Here is a 15,380-nt window from a genome sequence, read left to right as displayed (position 1 = left end):
TTTTGTTTTAGCTCCTTGAAAATGTACTGTTCATACACATAGGTGAATCCCATTAACTATTATGGTCAATTCATTTGCAAGAGAGATCAAAGAGTGGGATGTCCATAGCTCTCTTTGTGGGAACAACAACAAAAATAAACAATGGTTATAGTGATAATGAGAAAGTCTGTCTCAAATCACAAACAGCTACGTAAAATACCATGAAGAAAAACAGCACTTTAAAGTGCTGGAAGAACATGCAAAATGTGTCCAGTTTAAACACTCCTATGTGGAACATAAAAAACAAAACAATTGAATATACAAACTAAAAGCAGAATCCCCAGGCCTATAAATACAGAGAACAAATTGATGGCTGTCAGTGGGAAGGCGGGTGAGGAGTTGAACAGAATGGGTGAAGGAGAGTGGGAGATACAGACTTCCAGTTATGGAAGAGGAAGTCACGGGAATAAAAGGCACAGCAGAGGGAATACCGTCAATGACATTGTAACAGCATTGTATGGTGACAGACACTGGTGGGGAGTATAGGGTAAGGTATAGAGAAGCCGAGTCACCGTTTTGCACACCCGAAACCAAGTAACACTGTCTGTCAATGATAGTCAAACAAAAAATTAAAAGAATAAAAAAATAAACACAAGTGATTAGTGTGTTTTATGTATAAATACCTCAGAAATTCTACTTCTAAACGATGGGCTTCCTTTTCGAGTAATCACTTTGAGAAAATATATACGTAGTTCAGATATTGTTCCTTTTATTTCAGGATATTTCTTTTCTTTTTGGAAATTGACATATTAATTTGATTTATCTCAGAATTTAGGATGTGTCTTCAGTCTTTGGAAATGGCAACTATATTGCATTGAATTGGGTAATCAAATAAAATACTGCTGTTTAATAAAAAATGAAGCTTGACTGTAATAAAAATAAGAATTAATTTCTTTTATTTACTTTTCTGACAGTTTTAAAAGATGTGAAATGAAGGGTAGAGGAGATGGGGGGATGAGGAGTACACATAGGAAAGAGAGGAAAGGACTAAGAAGGAAAAGCACCTGCTTGGTTTTCATTCTAGGGAGTATGGTGTAACACACACGTAGACACATACATGCTCACATATACATACTCTTGAAGTCCTCTGCAGAAAGTTGTGGGTCAGATGTCAAGTACTAAAAGTTTCAAAGACAACTAATGAACAACCTTAACAATTGTCTTTAAATTTTTCTTGAATGCTTCATGGGAAGAAATTCTGTGGCTTCCAAATATTCTTACCAATTAATATGTGCTCAGAAAATATTTGATATATAACTGAGATTGAATTATCTTTAACCAGCAAGAGTAATGTATTCCGCTATTTTTGCGACATGAAGAAAAAAATAATAAAAATAAAATTTCATTCTTTGACACAGAAATCTTAGCTTATATAAAATTGAATCCACTCTACTCAGTATATTAGGTCCAAACTTCATTAATGTTTTATCAGAAGAAAATAAAAAATAGATTTTATAATTAATTGTGATCTAAGGACATTTACCTCAATCTCCCACTCAATACAAATCAAACTAATGTTCTCCTAAGAGAAGTACATAGTACTTTTATACTTACTGGTTCTGTGATGGATAGGAAAGAGATAGAGTTTGATTCCAGATAGACTTGGAATGTGCATTCCACTTCTGCCATGAACTGTATGATTTAAGGGATGTTAATTAACCTTTCTGAATCTTAATATTTTTTTTTTTTTGTCAGAGAGAGAGGGAGAGCACAAGGAGGGGGAGCGGCAGGCAGAGATAGAAGCAGGCAGAGGAGAAACAGGTTCCCCTCTGAGCAAGGAGCCTGATGTGGGACTCGATCCCAGGACCCTGGGATCATGACCTGAGCTGAAGGCAGATGCTAAACCAACTGAGCCACCCAGGTGTCCCTGAATCTTAATATTCTTAATAAGATGGCTTTCTGGGTTCTTTTCCAGCATCTTATACTTATTTCTTTCACTTTCTTGGCTCAGAAACAACTTTAGTGTTTTGTCAAAAACTTGCCTTCGGTCTCAAAATTGTTTAGGCTTGAGTCTGTCATCATATTAGCGATCCCTTTCAACCTTGTGTCAACTACAAATCTAGTAAATGTACTCTTGATCATCATCAATATCATTGACAAGTGTTGAACAAAACAGGGTTGAAGATATTTCACCAACTTATGTCCAAGGCTGCTCTATTTAAATCAATGTTCGTGTTTTTGGCATGGTAGCAATTTTTCACCCTTATGAAACACAGTGAGGCATATTGGGCATGACTTGCTTTTAAAGAATCTATGTACATTCCTGGTCATCCTCACCTTCTTTCCTAAATGCTCATATTATCGTATTTCCTGCTCCTCCCGTCGTAGATTTGGCACCCCTTTCAAAATAAGTTCTTCATGGTTTCTCATTTATTTGCATTATACTTGTATTTTCCTAACTTAAGTCATGATGTTGCTTTTGCCTGGGATGTTCTTTTCTCTAATTGCTACATGTCTAAATTCTACATATCATACAATGAGAAGTCCAAGTTATAATCTCTTAACAGAACATTTCTTTCTCTCTCTCTCTCTTCTTTCTTTCTCTCTCTCTCTCTCTCTTTCCTCCCTTCCTTCCTTCCTTCCTTCCTTCCTTCCTTCCTTCCTTCCTTCCTTCCTTCCTTCCTTCTTTGTCTCCTCTCTCTCTTTCTTTTTTAGAGGGAGAGAGCACAAGCAGGGAGGGGTAGAGGGAGAAGAACAGAGAGAATTCCAAGCAGGCTCTAAGCTCAGCACGAAGCCTGACATGGGGCTGGATCTGATGACCCTGAGATCATGACCTGAGCCAAAATTGAGAGTCAGGCTCACAGACCTGAGCCACCCAGACGCCCCTCACAGAACATTTCTTAATCCTCTAAGGTAGGCATCCTAAACTGGTAGCATGAAGATTGGCTCTGACTTATTGATGTATTTTATTTGTATTTTCATTTGTATTTTAATGGTTTAAAAAACTTAAATTAATCCACAACTTTTAAAATATGAATTTCTAACAAAATGTTAAATACAAGATTTCTGAAACTTTTGGGGCCCTTCATTGCCAGGGTGAAAGTCAGCTGAAGTTTAGGGGTAACTGCTTCATTTGCACGTGTCATTGGTTCACTCATTTGCCTTACTTGTTGCTGGCCCTAGAAGGCTTTTGAGTTTGAGAATCATATCCTTTGACTGTAATACTACTTATTCTTCTGAATTCTCTTGACATGTATCTTTACTTTTCTTGTGAAACTGTTCTACTTTGTAAAATTATGCCCATCTGACATCTCCTCTATTTGTCTAGATGTTCCTTGTGAACAGAATCTGTATCTTATTAGTCTTTTATCCTCCAAATCTTTGTCTTGTATTTAGCAATCACTCCTCATTTATTCAAAATACATATGAGATTTTTAAAAAATTAGCATTATATATTCATCGGAGATCATTAGTTACTTGTAGCCAACATTTTTCAAAATCTATTCTCTTGCTTCTTTTACACACGTAGGTATTTGCTGTCTAGTTTACTATGATTTCTTTCACTTCTTTGATTTCCTCTAGATATAGTTCAACAGGACTGTAAACCTCACTTGTAAACCCCTATATATTTACCTGCTTCCTAGCAAGATAGAGGGACTACATCCTAATACTCATTGACTCTCATGCAAGAACACGTAGACTGCCAATCACATAATTGGGAGTCAGATGTTGTAACCTGCTGATCCTTGAGCGGCAATTGTCTCTCTATTCAATTCATATAATCGTCTCTAGTCACTGCCTTTGCTCCACCGTCCATACTCCCTTCATACCCCGTTTCATTATGACCAAGGCTATTAGGTTTTTTTATATTACTTTAGCCCCAACAGAAATCAAACTAAGTTATCAAGTACACTTTTGGAAGTTGACTGTTGTCATGAATCTTAATATAGTATCAGGAAAATATCCATTTCATTCAAAGATTTCTGTCTTCCTGATTTTCTTTCTTTTTCATGTTTTCGTGTATTTCTTCATGAATTCACCTTTACGGTTGAATTTTGCATGTGTTTTCATATTAAGCCTCCTCAAATGTCTTATTTTTAAACTTCAGTGTTATAGTTCCACATCAATTTGGATAAGGTTCAAGAAGAGATTACCACAGCGTAAACTTAGGAACACTATGAAAGGGTGACACTATTCCTTAGGCATCCTAAAAAAAGGTGAGGGTCACCTTGTTTCCTTCTTTGACAAGGTAACTAGACTGGTAGGTGTGGGTATAGAGTGGATGCAGTGGACTAAACAGTGGCAAGGCGTGGGACAGTCTCTCGGGCTGTAATTGTGAAGGGACAGAGAATTAGGAGCAGACTCCTTTAACTGGTTCAACAACCAAACAAAAAGATGCTGATGGATGAATTAACACACCTGGGAAGAATAGAGTGCTGTCCCAGTCAGTGCTTTCGTAACTGACTTCAATGAAGATGTAGAAAGCATGCTTTAAATATGAAGTTATCTATTATCCTCTCCTTTTGTGGTTCATTTCCTTGACATATGGAGAACGTGTCATCTTGTTCATTTTGGCTGGTCATCACTGCATCACCTTCACCCATTGTATCGAATTCATCAGTTAAAGTGTTCAAGGTGTCAGGGCTGGAGATCACCCCTGTGGTCATTCATCTCTTTCTTCTTAGAACTTCTATAAACTGTTCCACAGAAACCGGTACTGGATGGCTATGTTATGTTATTGACTGATGAGTCTTGCTCTGTAGCTTTATCTACAACACGAGATTATAATGATTTGAAAGCAAGACAGGGGTTCATCTTATTCTCTTTTAAATTCTCCTACTGATATTTTTTGAATGAAAAAGTACAAACGGTTTTCATCTCCACTTACATTCCTTACTTACTAATTTTTTGGTTCTTTTATCTAAATGGCCTCCTAATCTTCTCTGTCACTCTTTGAAGCTGAGGTTCCTCAATGGTTTCTATTGCGTTATCCCTGTATTCTAGGAGCTTACTTACAGTTTAGCAAGTAAGATACATACAATACAAGTATCGTGTAGTAACATTCTAGAAAATACCTTGTTTTTGAAGTGCCATGAATGCATAAAGATCTGATTAATTTTTCTAAGACAGTATCATCAGCTCATTAAAAAAAAATACACTTGCACAACCGTGAGTCTTGAAGGATAATTAAGAGTTCTGGGGCAAAGTAAGACTGGGTGGGGGTTGGATGTTGAGAAGAAGAGGACACAGGGAGAGAGGTACAACTGAACTAAAACCCAGGCAAACAGACACAAGTGTGGGAAGACTATTGACTGTATGAACACCAAATACCTTTGCAGGCTGAAACACAGGCTACCTGATCAAGATGGTTGAAGAGCCCTGAAAACGGGCCAGGACCAAGTAGTTCCTGGAATGTCATGGTGTTTTCAGAGCATGCAGTGGCCCAAGGTGATTTAGAGCTAGCTCTGAATCAGACCGTAATAAAAATTCTTGCTGGCACACTGACTTTTCCTACCACCCTAAATTGAAATTCATTCACCCTCTGGAAAACAAGCTAGGGTGAATTGCACATTGGTAACAATGGAAAAAAAGAAATAGTTTCAGCCCAACTAAATGTCTGGCTGTGCCTGCTCCCTTTGAAGCTTAATTACAACCATCAGAAGAAGCTCCTTAAATGTTTGCTAACAGTACAATATGAGGGGAAAGTTCGCCAAAGTCTTAAAATCACAAGGAAGCAGTGCTGCCCGGGTCAGGTGATTTAGTTCAAACAAATAATTATTTGGTTTGCCCTAAATCGGGGGGAAAAGCCTCTGCAAGATTTTTATTTCTAAGTTCTACAATCCCATTATTTCTGCTATCTATGTTCTCTTCCAAGACTATCAATTCGGGGTGGGGTCAGCTACCCTAGGGAAAAATAAGTGGGAGTGCCTCCCCATTGCTTAACAAAGCTTAGCCAATAAAATTAAAGAGCTTTTAGCTCAGGATGCAAGGTTCTTCTGTGATCTGGCGTATCTTCTGTCTCAATTTCATCTCCCAGTGTCTTTGCCAAATAGCAGAGGCTCAAACCACTAAAATCCTCAGTAATCTTCATTTTTCTCTTCCTATACTTTGCCCACTAATATTTTCTTTGCCTAAAACACATTGTTGCTACCTCTGCCTATCACAATCTGACTCAACTTTCTTTCTTTCTTTTTTTTAAGATTTTATTTATTTATTTTGAAAGAGAGAGAATGAGAGAGAGAGAGAGCACATGAGAGGCGGGAGGGTCAGAGGGAGAAGCAGACTCCCTGCTGAGCAGGGAGCCTGATGTGGGACTTGATCCAGGGACTCCAGGATCATGACCTGAGCCAAAGGCAGCTGCTTAACCAACTGAGCCACCCAGGTGCCCCGGTGACTCAACTTTCTCGACTAAGCTAAGGTAAGGCCCATTCTAAAATGTTTTCCGCAGTTGCCCAGGAAGGAATCAGTCTTTCTCTTCTAACTTATATTAAAATAGAAGCATTTCATTTATAATAAAAAGCATTTTACCTTTCATGGCCTATAGCACGTGTAGAAGTCTTTATGGTAGTCTTTAAGGTAGAAGAACTACCTTACAGAAGTTATTCATTATTACTTAAGATACTATATAGCTTTTGAGAGTAGAGATTTATTTGACATATGCCTGTCAAAAATAGTAGGAACTATAAATAAGAGTTTAATAATAGTAAAAAAAATTAGGAGAAGCTAAATAACTATGTTGGGTGAAGAAGCAATGTTTGTATGATTCAATTTTCAAAAGCTAGATTTATTGTATTTGGTTACATTTCATATAGAGGGCTATGTGTTTGACTTGGGCTTGATGCTTGAGAATAAGAGAAATAATCTGTATCACTCAGATAGTACAACCCGATAACTCCCTTATCCTCATATCCTTGATGCAGGTAAATTTTGCACCATGCCTTTTATAACAAATTGTTTTATGTAAGATAATCCCAGTTGATATAACACATTACCTCTATGTAAATAATTTACACAAGAGGAAGTGCTTCTCAACTGTGTAATGTCCCGGTGACATCTGTTTCCAGACAGCTTTTCTCCAAGCAGTGATGAAGAGACCCAGTCTCCTTTCAATTTGGGTTTCCACATGTGGTTTAAATTTGCTATGCTCATTTTCATCAAGGTGGTAGGAAGAAGACAAATACTGTGGGGTGCTTGGGTGGCTCCGTTGGTTAAGCGTCTGACTCTTGATTTCAGCTCAGTTCATAATCTCTGGTCATGAGATGGAGCCCCAGGTCGGTCTCCATGCTCAGCACAGAGTCTGCTTAAGATTCTCTCTCCCTCTCCCTCTGCCCTGCCTACTCATGCTGTCTCTCTCTCTCCAAAATAAACACAGTCTTTTTAAAAAAAAAAAATATTGTGAAGGGTTCACACATGATTCTTCACCAACTTGGCTTAAAAGTGAAACATCACACACCATTGCTGAGAACTAGTCACATGATCACACTTACATGTAACAAGGGTGGAAAAACCAATTTCCTTGTTGGGCTTTTACTTCCTGGCAATGATTCTATATTCTATCGGTGGGGTATGAATTTTGTAGAGAACTTGTCCCCCTGGCTCCCAGATAACCATGCACACTCCTCTTCCCAATCTTAGGACATACACACTTGACTTCTCACGAGAGGCAATCCAAAGTGCTATCCAGTCACTGCAACCAGCAAAAATCCTGATTTCTGAGAGTAGCTTTTTATGGCGACACATACATTGTAAGGAATGCTGCCAGCCCCTATTTCCTCTCCTATACTAATACATAATGGAGGAGCTTGCACAGGGTCACCACAATTCAGGTTCCCATTTGGAAAACAAGAGCGATGAGATACACAAGCCTATCACTGGAACACAGCACTGACAAAATCTGCTTCCCTGGGCTAGTGAAGTCTCCTGCTCTGGTAATGGGGCACGTTCTTTGATAATACTCTGATTTTATTACCTAGAGAATGTCCTTTTCCCTAGTTCTTTGCAGTTTCTGGCTCTGCCCTCTGATAGGATCTTATTTCCCTTTCTTCTTTCAAGGACCAATCTAAGATAGAGTTTGGAAACACATTTAACCCTGGGGCTACACTACTTTCAAACTACTTCATGGTCCAGTTCAGGGGCTTAAAGTTTATTTAAGGTAAGTGGTTTTTTATCTTGGCTTCTAGTTTCTCTGGCAAGAGAAAAGAAAAGAAAAGAAAAGAAAAAAGAAGAAGAAAAAAATGGTTTCTCCAGCAATACAAATCCTCAAAATTTAGAAGTTTCCTGAACTATTTCCTTTTACTTGTTTCCATTTGGGGGACTACATTCAAAATCCTTTCCTATTGCTGTAATTCTAAGGCCTACCTTAAAGTCTTTTCTTTCTTGATCTCCATTCTCTAGTTCTACATTTAAGGATGGAGTTTGTGGCCATCTGAAATAATGAGCGTAGGTGGGAAAGTAACATCTTTAATATGATCTTGGCAACAAACCTGAATGACTTTTTTCAATGGAGAAAATGCACGTGACTTTTGTTACTAATGGGTTTTTTCAGTCTGTTTCTTACGTTGAGAGGTCTAGAAGGCAAAAAGCTTTTTATTTTCCTCAGAAGGCTCACATATCTAGGTGTTCTCTATGTTCCCTTTAATTTCTACTAGTAAGCCTCCAAATACTTTTTTCAACTCACGTCTTTTTCATCATATGTTAAAATAAGAAAACAAAAACTGGGGGGCTCCTGGGTGGCTCAGTCAGTTAAGCATCCAACTCTTGGTTTCAATTAGGATCATGATCTCAGGGTCATGAGATCCAGCCCCGCATGGGTCTCCGTGCTCAGCATAGAGCCTGCTTGAGATTCTCTCTCTCCCTCTCCTTCTGCTCCTTCCCCTACCCACAGTCTCTTTCTCTCTCTCAAATAAAATAAATAAATAAAATCTTAAACAGAAAAAAAGAAAAGAAAAGAAAAACTGGAATATACTCTCACTGTGACTCCTTCCAATCTTTTCCTCCAGAATGACAGGCTCAGGAGGCATCTGGAGTAGCTCTTGCTTCATCATGGTGTAAAACCATGTGTGTAAAACTTCATCAGTTGTAAAACCCAGTCTCAAAGCTGTTCACATTCTTCCCATCAAACAATAAGGTCCATAGTCCATCTCCTTCAACCTGGGCAGGTTCGGGATTTTGCTGGTCAGTGGAGTATGCCAGAAGTAAGGCTGTGTAAGCTCTGAGGGTAGGTCATATAAGTCTCCACAGTGTGCACCCGGCTGTCTTGGAATGCCTACTCTTAGGATGTTCCTTCTTGGTGTGCACGTTCAATAGATTTGAAGTGTACCTTTTGTTCAATAAAGTGTTAGGCAAAATGATGCGTAAAGAACCCAAAACATTTTTGAAGAAATTAAACAAGCCTAGACTGAAAGAGACAGTAAGAAATGAAGAGGCCACGTTTTGGGCAATATGATACAAAACATCTATGGACTGGAGGCAGGCTCAGAAAACCACTCAGCTGTAAACACAGGCCATGTTTTATGGGGTGTGTGTTTTCGATGGATGGGGGGCAGGGGAAGGTAACTTAGAGCGAATAACCAAGAGACCAGAGGACAGGACTGGAAACAATTACTCCCAGATAGCAGTGTGGGGCCTTTATCAAAAACTAGCAACTTGTGTCTGATTACTGGAGATCTATAATGAAGGAAGTGGCGTGATAAAAAGTGTATTTAGACTGAATTATTCTGACTGAACATATCATGCGGACATGTAATGCTGAATGTTGAATGCATACTGAAAGAGTGGAAGCAAGGGTGGTAATTAGAAGATTATTGTAATAATTCAAGTGAAATAAGACAGTGGCCGCACTGGGGAATTAACAAGGAGGTGATGAAAAGTGGTTCGCTTTGGGGTGTATTTTGAAGATGGAGTCAAAAGACTTTGTTGTTGGATCAGATGCTGGGTGTGAGAAAAAGAGTGCAGTCAGGATGATTATAAGGTTTTTGGCTTAACGACTGGGAAAACTGGAGTTACCATTTTACGAGCTGGTGAGCAATGAGGAAGAAACAATTGTGGAGGGAAAGAATGTCAGGAGATCTGTGTGGGACACCATAGTTTTGAGATTCTGATTAGATACTCAAGTAAAAGTGTTGAATGCGCTGTTGTATACAAGACTCTGGATTTTGGGGAAGAAGTACAGATTGGAGGTACAAATCTGGTAGTGGGAGAGATCACTAAGAGAAGAAGTATGGGTAAAATCCAGAATGGGTCCAAAGGCTGAAAACCTGTAATTGCCACACAAGGAAGGGGACTCACAGAAGTTGAGATGGAGCATCTTGGAAGAGTGATGGGGGGAAAATGTATTTTTTAGAGGAGGGAGTGTTTAATCACTTGAAATGTTATTGATATGTACACTGAAGTAAGGATTAATTATAATGGAATGTTATTCAGTCTTAAAAAAGAAGGAAATCCTGCCATTTTCAGCAACACATTATTGCTATCATTCTTCATATTGGTCATTCATGTCTTTTCTCTTTTTGTTTTCAGTCAGGTGAACTAGAATTTTACCAGTTTTATTAATCTTCTCAAAGAACTAGCTTTTGGTTTCACTGATTTTTCTGTACTGATTTTTTTTTTTGCTTCATTATCTTCTACTTTGATATTTATGATTTCCTTTGTTATACTTATTTTTGATTTCTTTTCTTTTCTTTTTCTAGTTTCTCGAAGTGGAATTTGAAGTCATTGGCTTGAGATGTTCTTTCTTTCAATAAAAGTAGGAAATTTTCAGGATCGGGTAGAGTGTTCTACCACAGTAATGAGAAAGAGTTGGAGGTTGCAGGTTGGTGGTGGGAGGCTAGCACAGTCTTTCAGGATTGCTTCTACTTTCTCAAGGAGGAAGTTTCTGAGAGTGAGGATGTTGAACGAGACACATGAAGTGCTTTCTGACTTGAATTCAGCTTTGCTTAACTTTGACCTTAATGATCTGCACTTTATTTCCTTTTTCCACTTGATGGTTATAGTTTTGACATTGTGTTTTTCAATTTTTTGTTAAATCTTTATATTGCTTTTGTAATGTGACTTTTTAACAGTTTTCATCTTTTTTTTTTGTACAAGGAGAGATTCCAGTATTATATTTATTGTAATGATTGCTATTTTAATTATTTCTGTTATCTCAACTATTTGCGTTTTGAAAAAAATCAGATTTGGTGCTCTGGTTGTCACAGCTGAATGATTTGAGTTTGAGTATTTTAGACAGGAGTTGTAGCTCAGACCTGACACCACATTTCAGAACACAAGAATACTTGTGAAAATGTGAGAAAAGTAGAACAGCTGCTATTTTGTCTCTTTCTCCATAAAACAAGGTATTCTTATGCACTCATCTTTCTTTATGTATGTCATTCGAAAAAAGCACAAAAAAATCAAAACCACAGGAAACAACAAGTGCTGGTGAGGATGTGGAGAAAAAGGAACCCTTTGTGCATTGTTGGTGGGAATGCAGACTGGTGCAGCCACTGTGGAAAACAGTATGGTGTTCCTTCAAAAAAATTAAAAATGGAATCACCCTATGATCCAATAATCATACTAATGGGTATTCATTCCCAAAATACAAAAACACTAATTCAAAAGGATACACAACCCTATGTTTATTGTAGCATTATTTACAACATCCAAACTATGGAAGCAGCCCAAGTGTCCATCAATAGATGAATGGTTAAAGAAGATATGGTGTATACTTACAATGAATATTATTCAGCCATAAAAGATGAAATCTTGCCATTTGCAACAACAGGGGTGGAGCTAGAGAGTATACTGCTAAGGAAAATAAGTCAGTCAAAGAAAAACAAATACAATGTTTCACTTGTATGTGGTATTTAAGAAACAAAACAAATAAGCAAAGAAAAAAAGAGAGACAAACCAAGAAAGACTATTTATTTGTTATTTTTTATTATGTTCAATTGGCCAACATATAGTACATCAAGTTTTTGATGTAGTGTTCAACGATTCATTAGTTGTGTATAACACCCAGTGCTCATTACCACACGTGCCCTCCTTAATACCTATCAGCCGGTTACCCCATGCCCCTAACCCCTCCCTTCTGTAACCCTCAGTTTGGTTCCCAGAGTCCAGAGTCTCTCATGGTTTGTCTCCCTCTCTGATTTCTTGCCATTTAGTTTTCCCTCCCTTTCCCTACGGTCCTCTGTACTATTCCTTATGTTCCACATATGAGTAAAACCATATGATAACTAAGAAACAGACTCTTGAACTAAAGACAACAAGCTGATGGTTAGTAGAGGTCAGGTGGGTGGGGGAATGGGTGAAATAATGATGGGGATTAAGAGTATACTTACCATGATGAAAAAAAATTAAATTAAAAAAGCCATTCGTTGGATTGTCTCATTTTGAATCTCACAGTTCTGTGAACTGTGAGATACTTATCAACAGGTGAGGTACTATCTCATTTTACATGTGGTACAACCATGTGTAATAACTAACTATCCAGATTGTAAATAGCTTAATAATGGATATTAAACACCTAGTATTTCCTAGAAACAGCCCAAAGGGCACTACACTGACACAATACCAGCTTGCATAGAATTCTTATGTGGAAGACAAAATATGTAGTCCCTCAACTAATGTGTTAAGGAAGTGTAGTAGATGCTCCTGTGAAAGGTATCATGACTTCCCCCCTCTTACTCAGGGGTTATTTTGTAAGAATGAACTCTTCAGAGCTTCACTGAAAATAAGACACAAAATTTCTGCTTGACTCATTAGGATGCAACCCTGCAATAGGGGACCTTTCCTCTCCTAAAACTTAGTCACGATGCTAACAATCAGAATTTCCCTTGGAATGTTGACGTAGGAGCAGTTTGAGTAAATGTGTAATCCTTGGAGCTAAGTTATTATTACACACACATGTGAAAATCTCGCTTTGATATTATATTCATCTTTCCTTAAGAGCCATCTCCTGTATCCCTCTCTCAATGCCAGAGAATGTTTGGCAAACTGAGGAAATTGATCAAGGCCCTCACCACAGCAACGTACACGTTCCATTCTTAACTTTTGGTCAGACAGGTCTTTCAACAAAAAAAGAAATAAAGAAGAATTGTTTAGTCATGTCAGTGTATAAATGCTTTCTATTTGATAGTCCTGGCTCCTAAGATATATCAAAAACTAAATTCCTCTCGATTGCTACAGAATCTGCATCTTTTCCATGTCTTTTTATTTGATTGGCAGTATCATTATGGATGAGTGTTCATCTCAGACGTTTATTTGATTTATACCTCTACCTTGTCTTTATATCTGTACAATATCCAGTCATTAAGATGGCATATTCTTCCTCAGTAGGATCTCTAAGTAAGGAGGAATCATAAACCATGAAGTGGGCAAAGGCATGATTTCAAAGATCTGATAGTGATCATATAGATGTTGAATACACCACACAACACAGAAAATTCTGAATACGTAGTATTGTATAACTTTTAAATCAATTCCAAATACTTATTTGCTGTCCCAATTTTACAATCATTCCTTGATAGTTATTTCTATTTCTGTCATCTTCTGAATCCTGCTACGGGCCTGATCTACTTACAAGCACCTGTGAGGGAAGTTGAAATCTTCACAATATAAAGCTGAAGTTCTCCATCTACCAATGACCAGATAATCTGAGGAAATTCCTCCTTCCTACTCCTTTGTTATGCAGTTGCCATCATGACGATGGGACAAGAAACAAGGCAATCTGAGAAGGTTCTGCCATGTCTTAGTTTAAAAAATACTATGAAAATGTTTTAGAACCAAACGTCATGTTGGTATTTATGACGTCAATGATGTGCTAGATCTCAAGGCGCTAATTCCTTTGCATTTATTTCTTTATTCATTTGTTGAATAAGTACCTACATTATGTCAGGCACTAGAGTAGGGAATATAGGGAATATAACAATAAATACCAATATGCAACGTTCCTGCTCCCCTCTAGCTCATGGCCTAATTACGGAAAAAGAGGTTAGTAAAATTATCCCTGTGGTACGTGCTTAATTTTCTGAAATACAGGCAGTTAGCACTGTGATAAGTACAATGAGGTTCGATTCCGTTTGGGACTCAGGAACAACATCCATGAAAAAAAGGAAGCCTGAGAAAAAGCTTCCTCTCTCACACTGCTCCTCGTCTTCCGCCCCGTAGCTACAAGCACATATATTGTAACTTGCAATTTTATTTCCCAGATGTATGAGGGAGCTATGTGCTATTTTATTTCCCAGATCTAGACTTTTTTCTTTTGGGAACCGGGCTATGACTCCTGTGTATCTGCTTGCCCTGGATACTACCCAAGGTATGACATTAACCCCAGTTTGGCAGCAGGCATCCCACCCCGCTCCTCCTGAGAGCCTGCCTCTCCGGTGCTAGTACAGGATGGGCAGAAGTAGATACCTACACAATCTGTCCTCTTCAGGTCACTGATCAAACTCTGTTCTGTGCTCGGTTGTCCTAAGTTTTGCCTCAAGTGGCACAGTTGCCTGCTTATAGAAGATGAACACAATTTCTAAGGGCCGAGAAACATTTTAGATACACAAAGCCTGCACCTGGCTACAATCTCTCTGCAACCTCTGCAAGAGCAGTCATTAAACCTTTGCTTGAGTACTGTTAAGACAGGGACTGGACTCCTTTTCAGGGCGGCCCATTCCACTGTTAGATTACACAACTAGCCAAAGCCTCCTTAATTTTAACTGAGACCTGTCTTCCTGATGATTCAATTATCCTAATTTCCACCTTGAAGCCACACAGATCACAGAGTATTTCTCTGTCCCTTCATAGGATCTTTCTCTCTCTTCCTTCCTCCCTCCCTCATCCTTTCTTTGTTTCTTTCCTTCCTTCCTATATTTCATGCTCTATATCAATGTTCTCTTCCACAGGGTAAATATCTCCAGGTTTGCCTTTTATTTTATTTTTAATTTTTAAAATTTTTAAAAGATTTTATTTATTTTATTTTTTATTTTTTAAAGATTTTATTTTATTTGACAGAGAGAGACACAGCGAGAGAGGGAAAAAACACAAGCAGGGGGAGTGGGAGAGGGAGAAGCAGGCCCCCCACTGAGGGGGGAGCCCGATGCCGGGATGGATCCCAGGATCCCGGGATTATGACCTGAGCCGAAGGCAGACACTTAACCGACTGAGCCACCCAGGCGTCCCAAGATTTCATTTTCTTATGGCTAATGTTCCATTGTGTATACACACACACACACATACACACACACATATATATACAAAAATTAAGAATTGCTTGGAGTATGGGTATGTGTAGGCAGCCAAAGATGTTCATTGAAATACCATGCAAACCATAAGACCACCTTACGCCATTGTTCATTTTCTTTAATTTAAATTTTAAATTTGTATTTTAAAATTATTTTGCCTTGAAATACAGAAAAGTAAATCTTAAT

Source organism: Zalophus californianus, chromosome 5 (genome assembly GCF_009762305.2).
Source record: "Zalophus californianus isolate mZalCal1 chromosome 5, mZalCal1.pri.v2, whole genome shotgun sequence".
NCBI classification, from domain to species: domain Eukaryota; kingdom Metazoa; phylum Chordata; class Mammalia; order Carnivora; family Otariidae; genus Zalophus; species Zalophus californianus.
Note: the sequence above shows the minus strand (reverse complement) of the source record.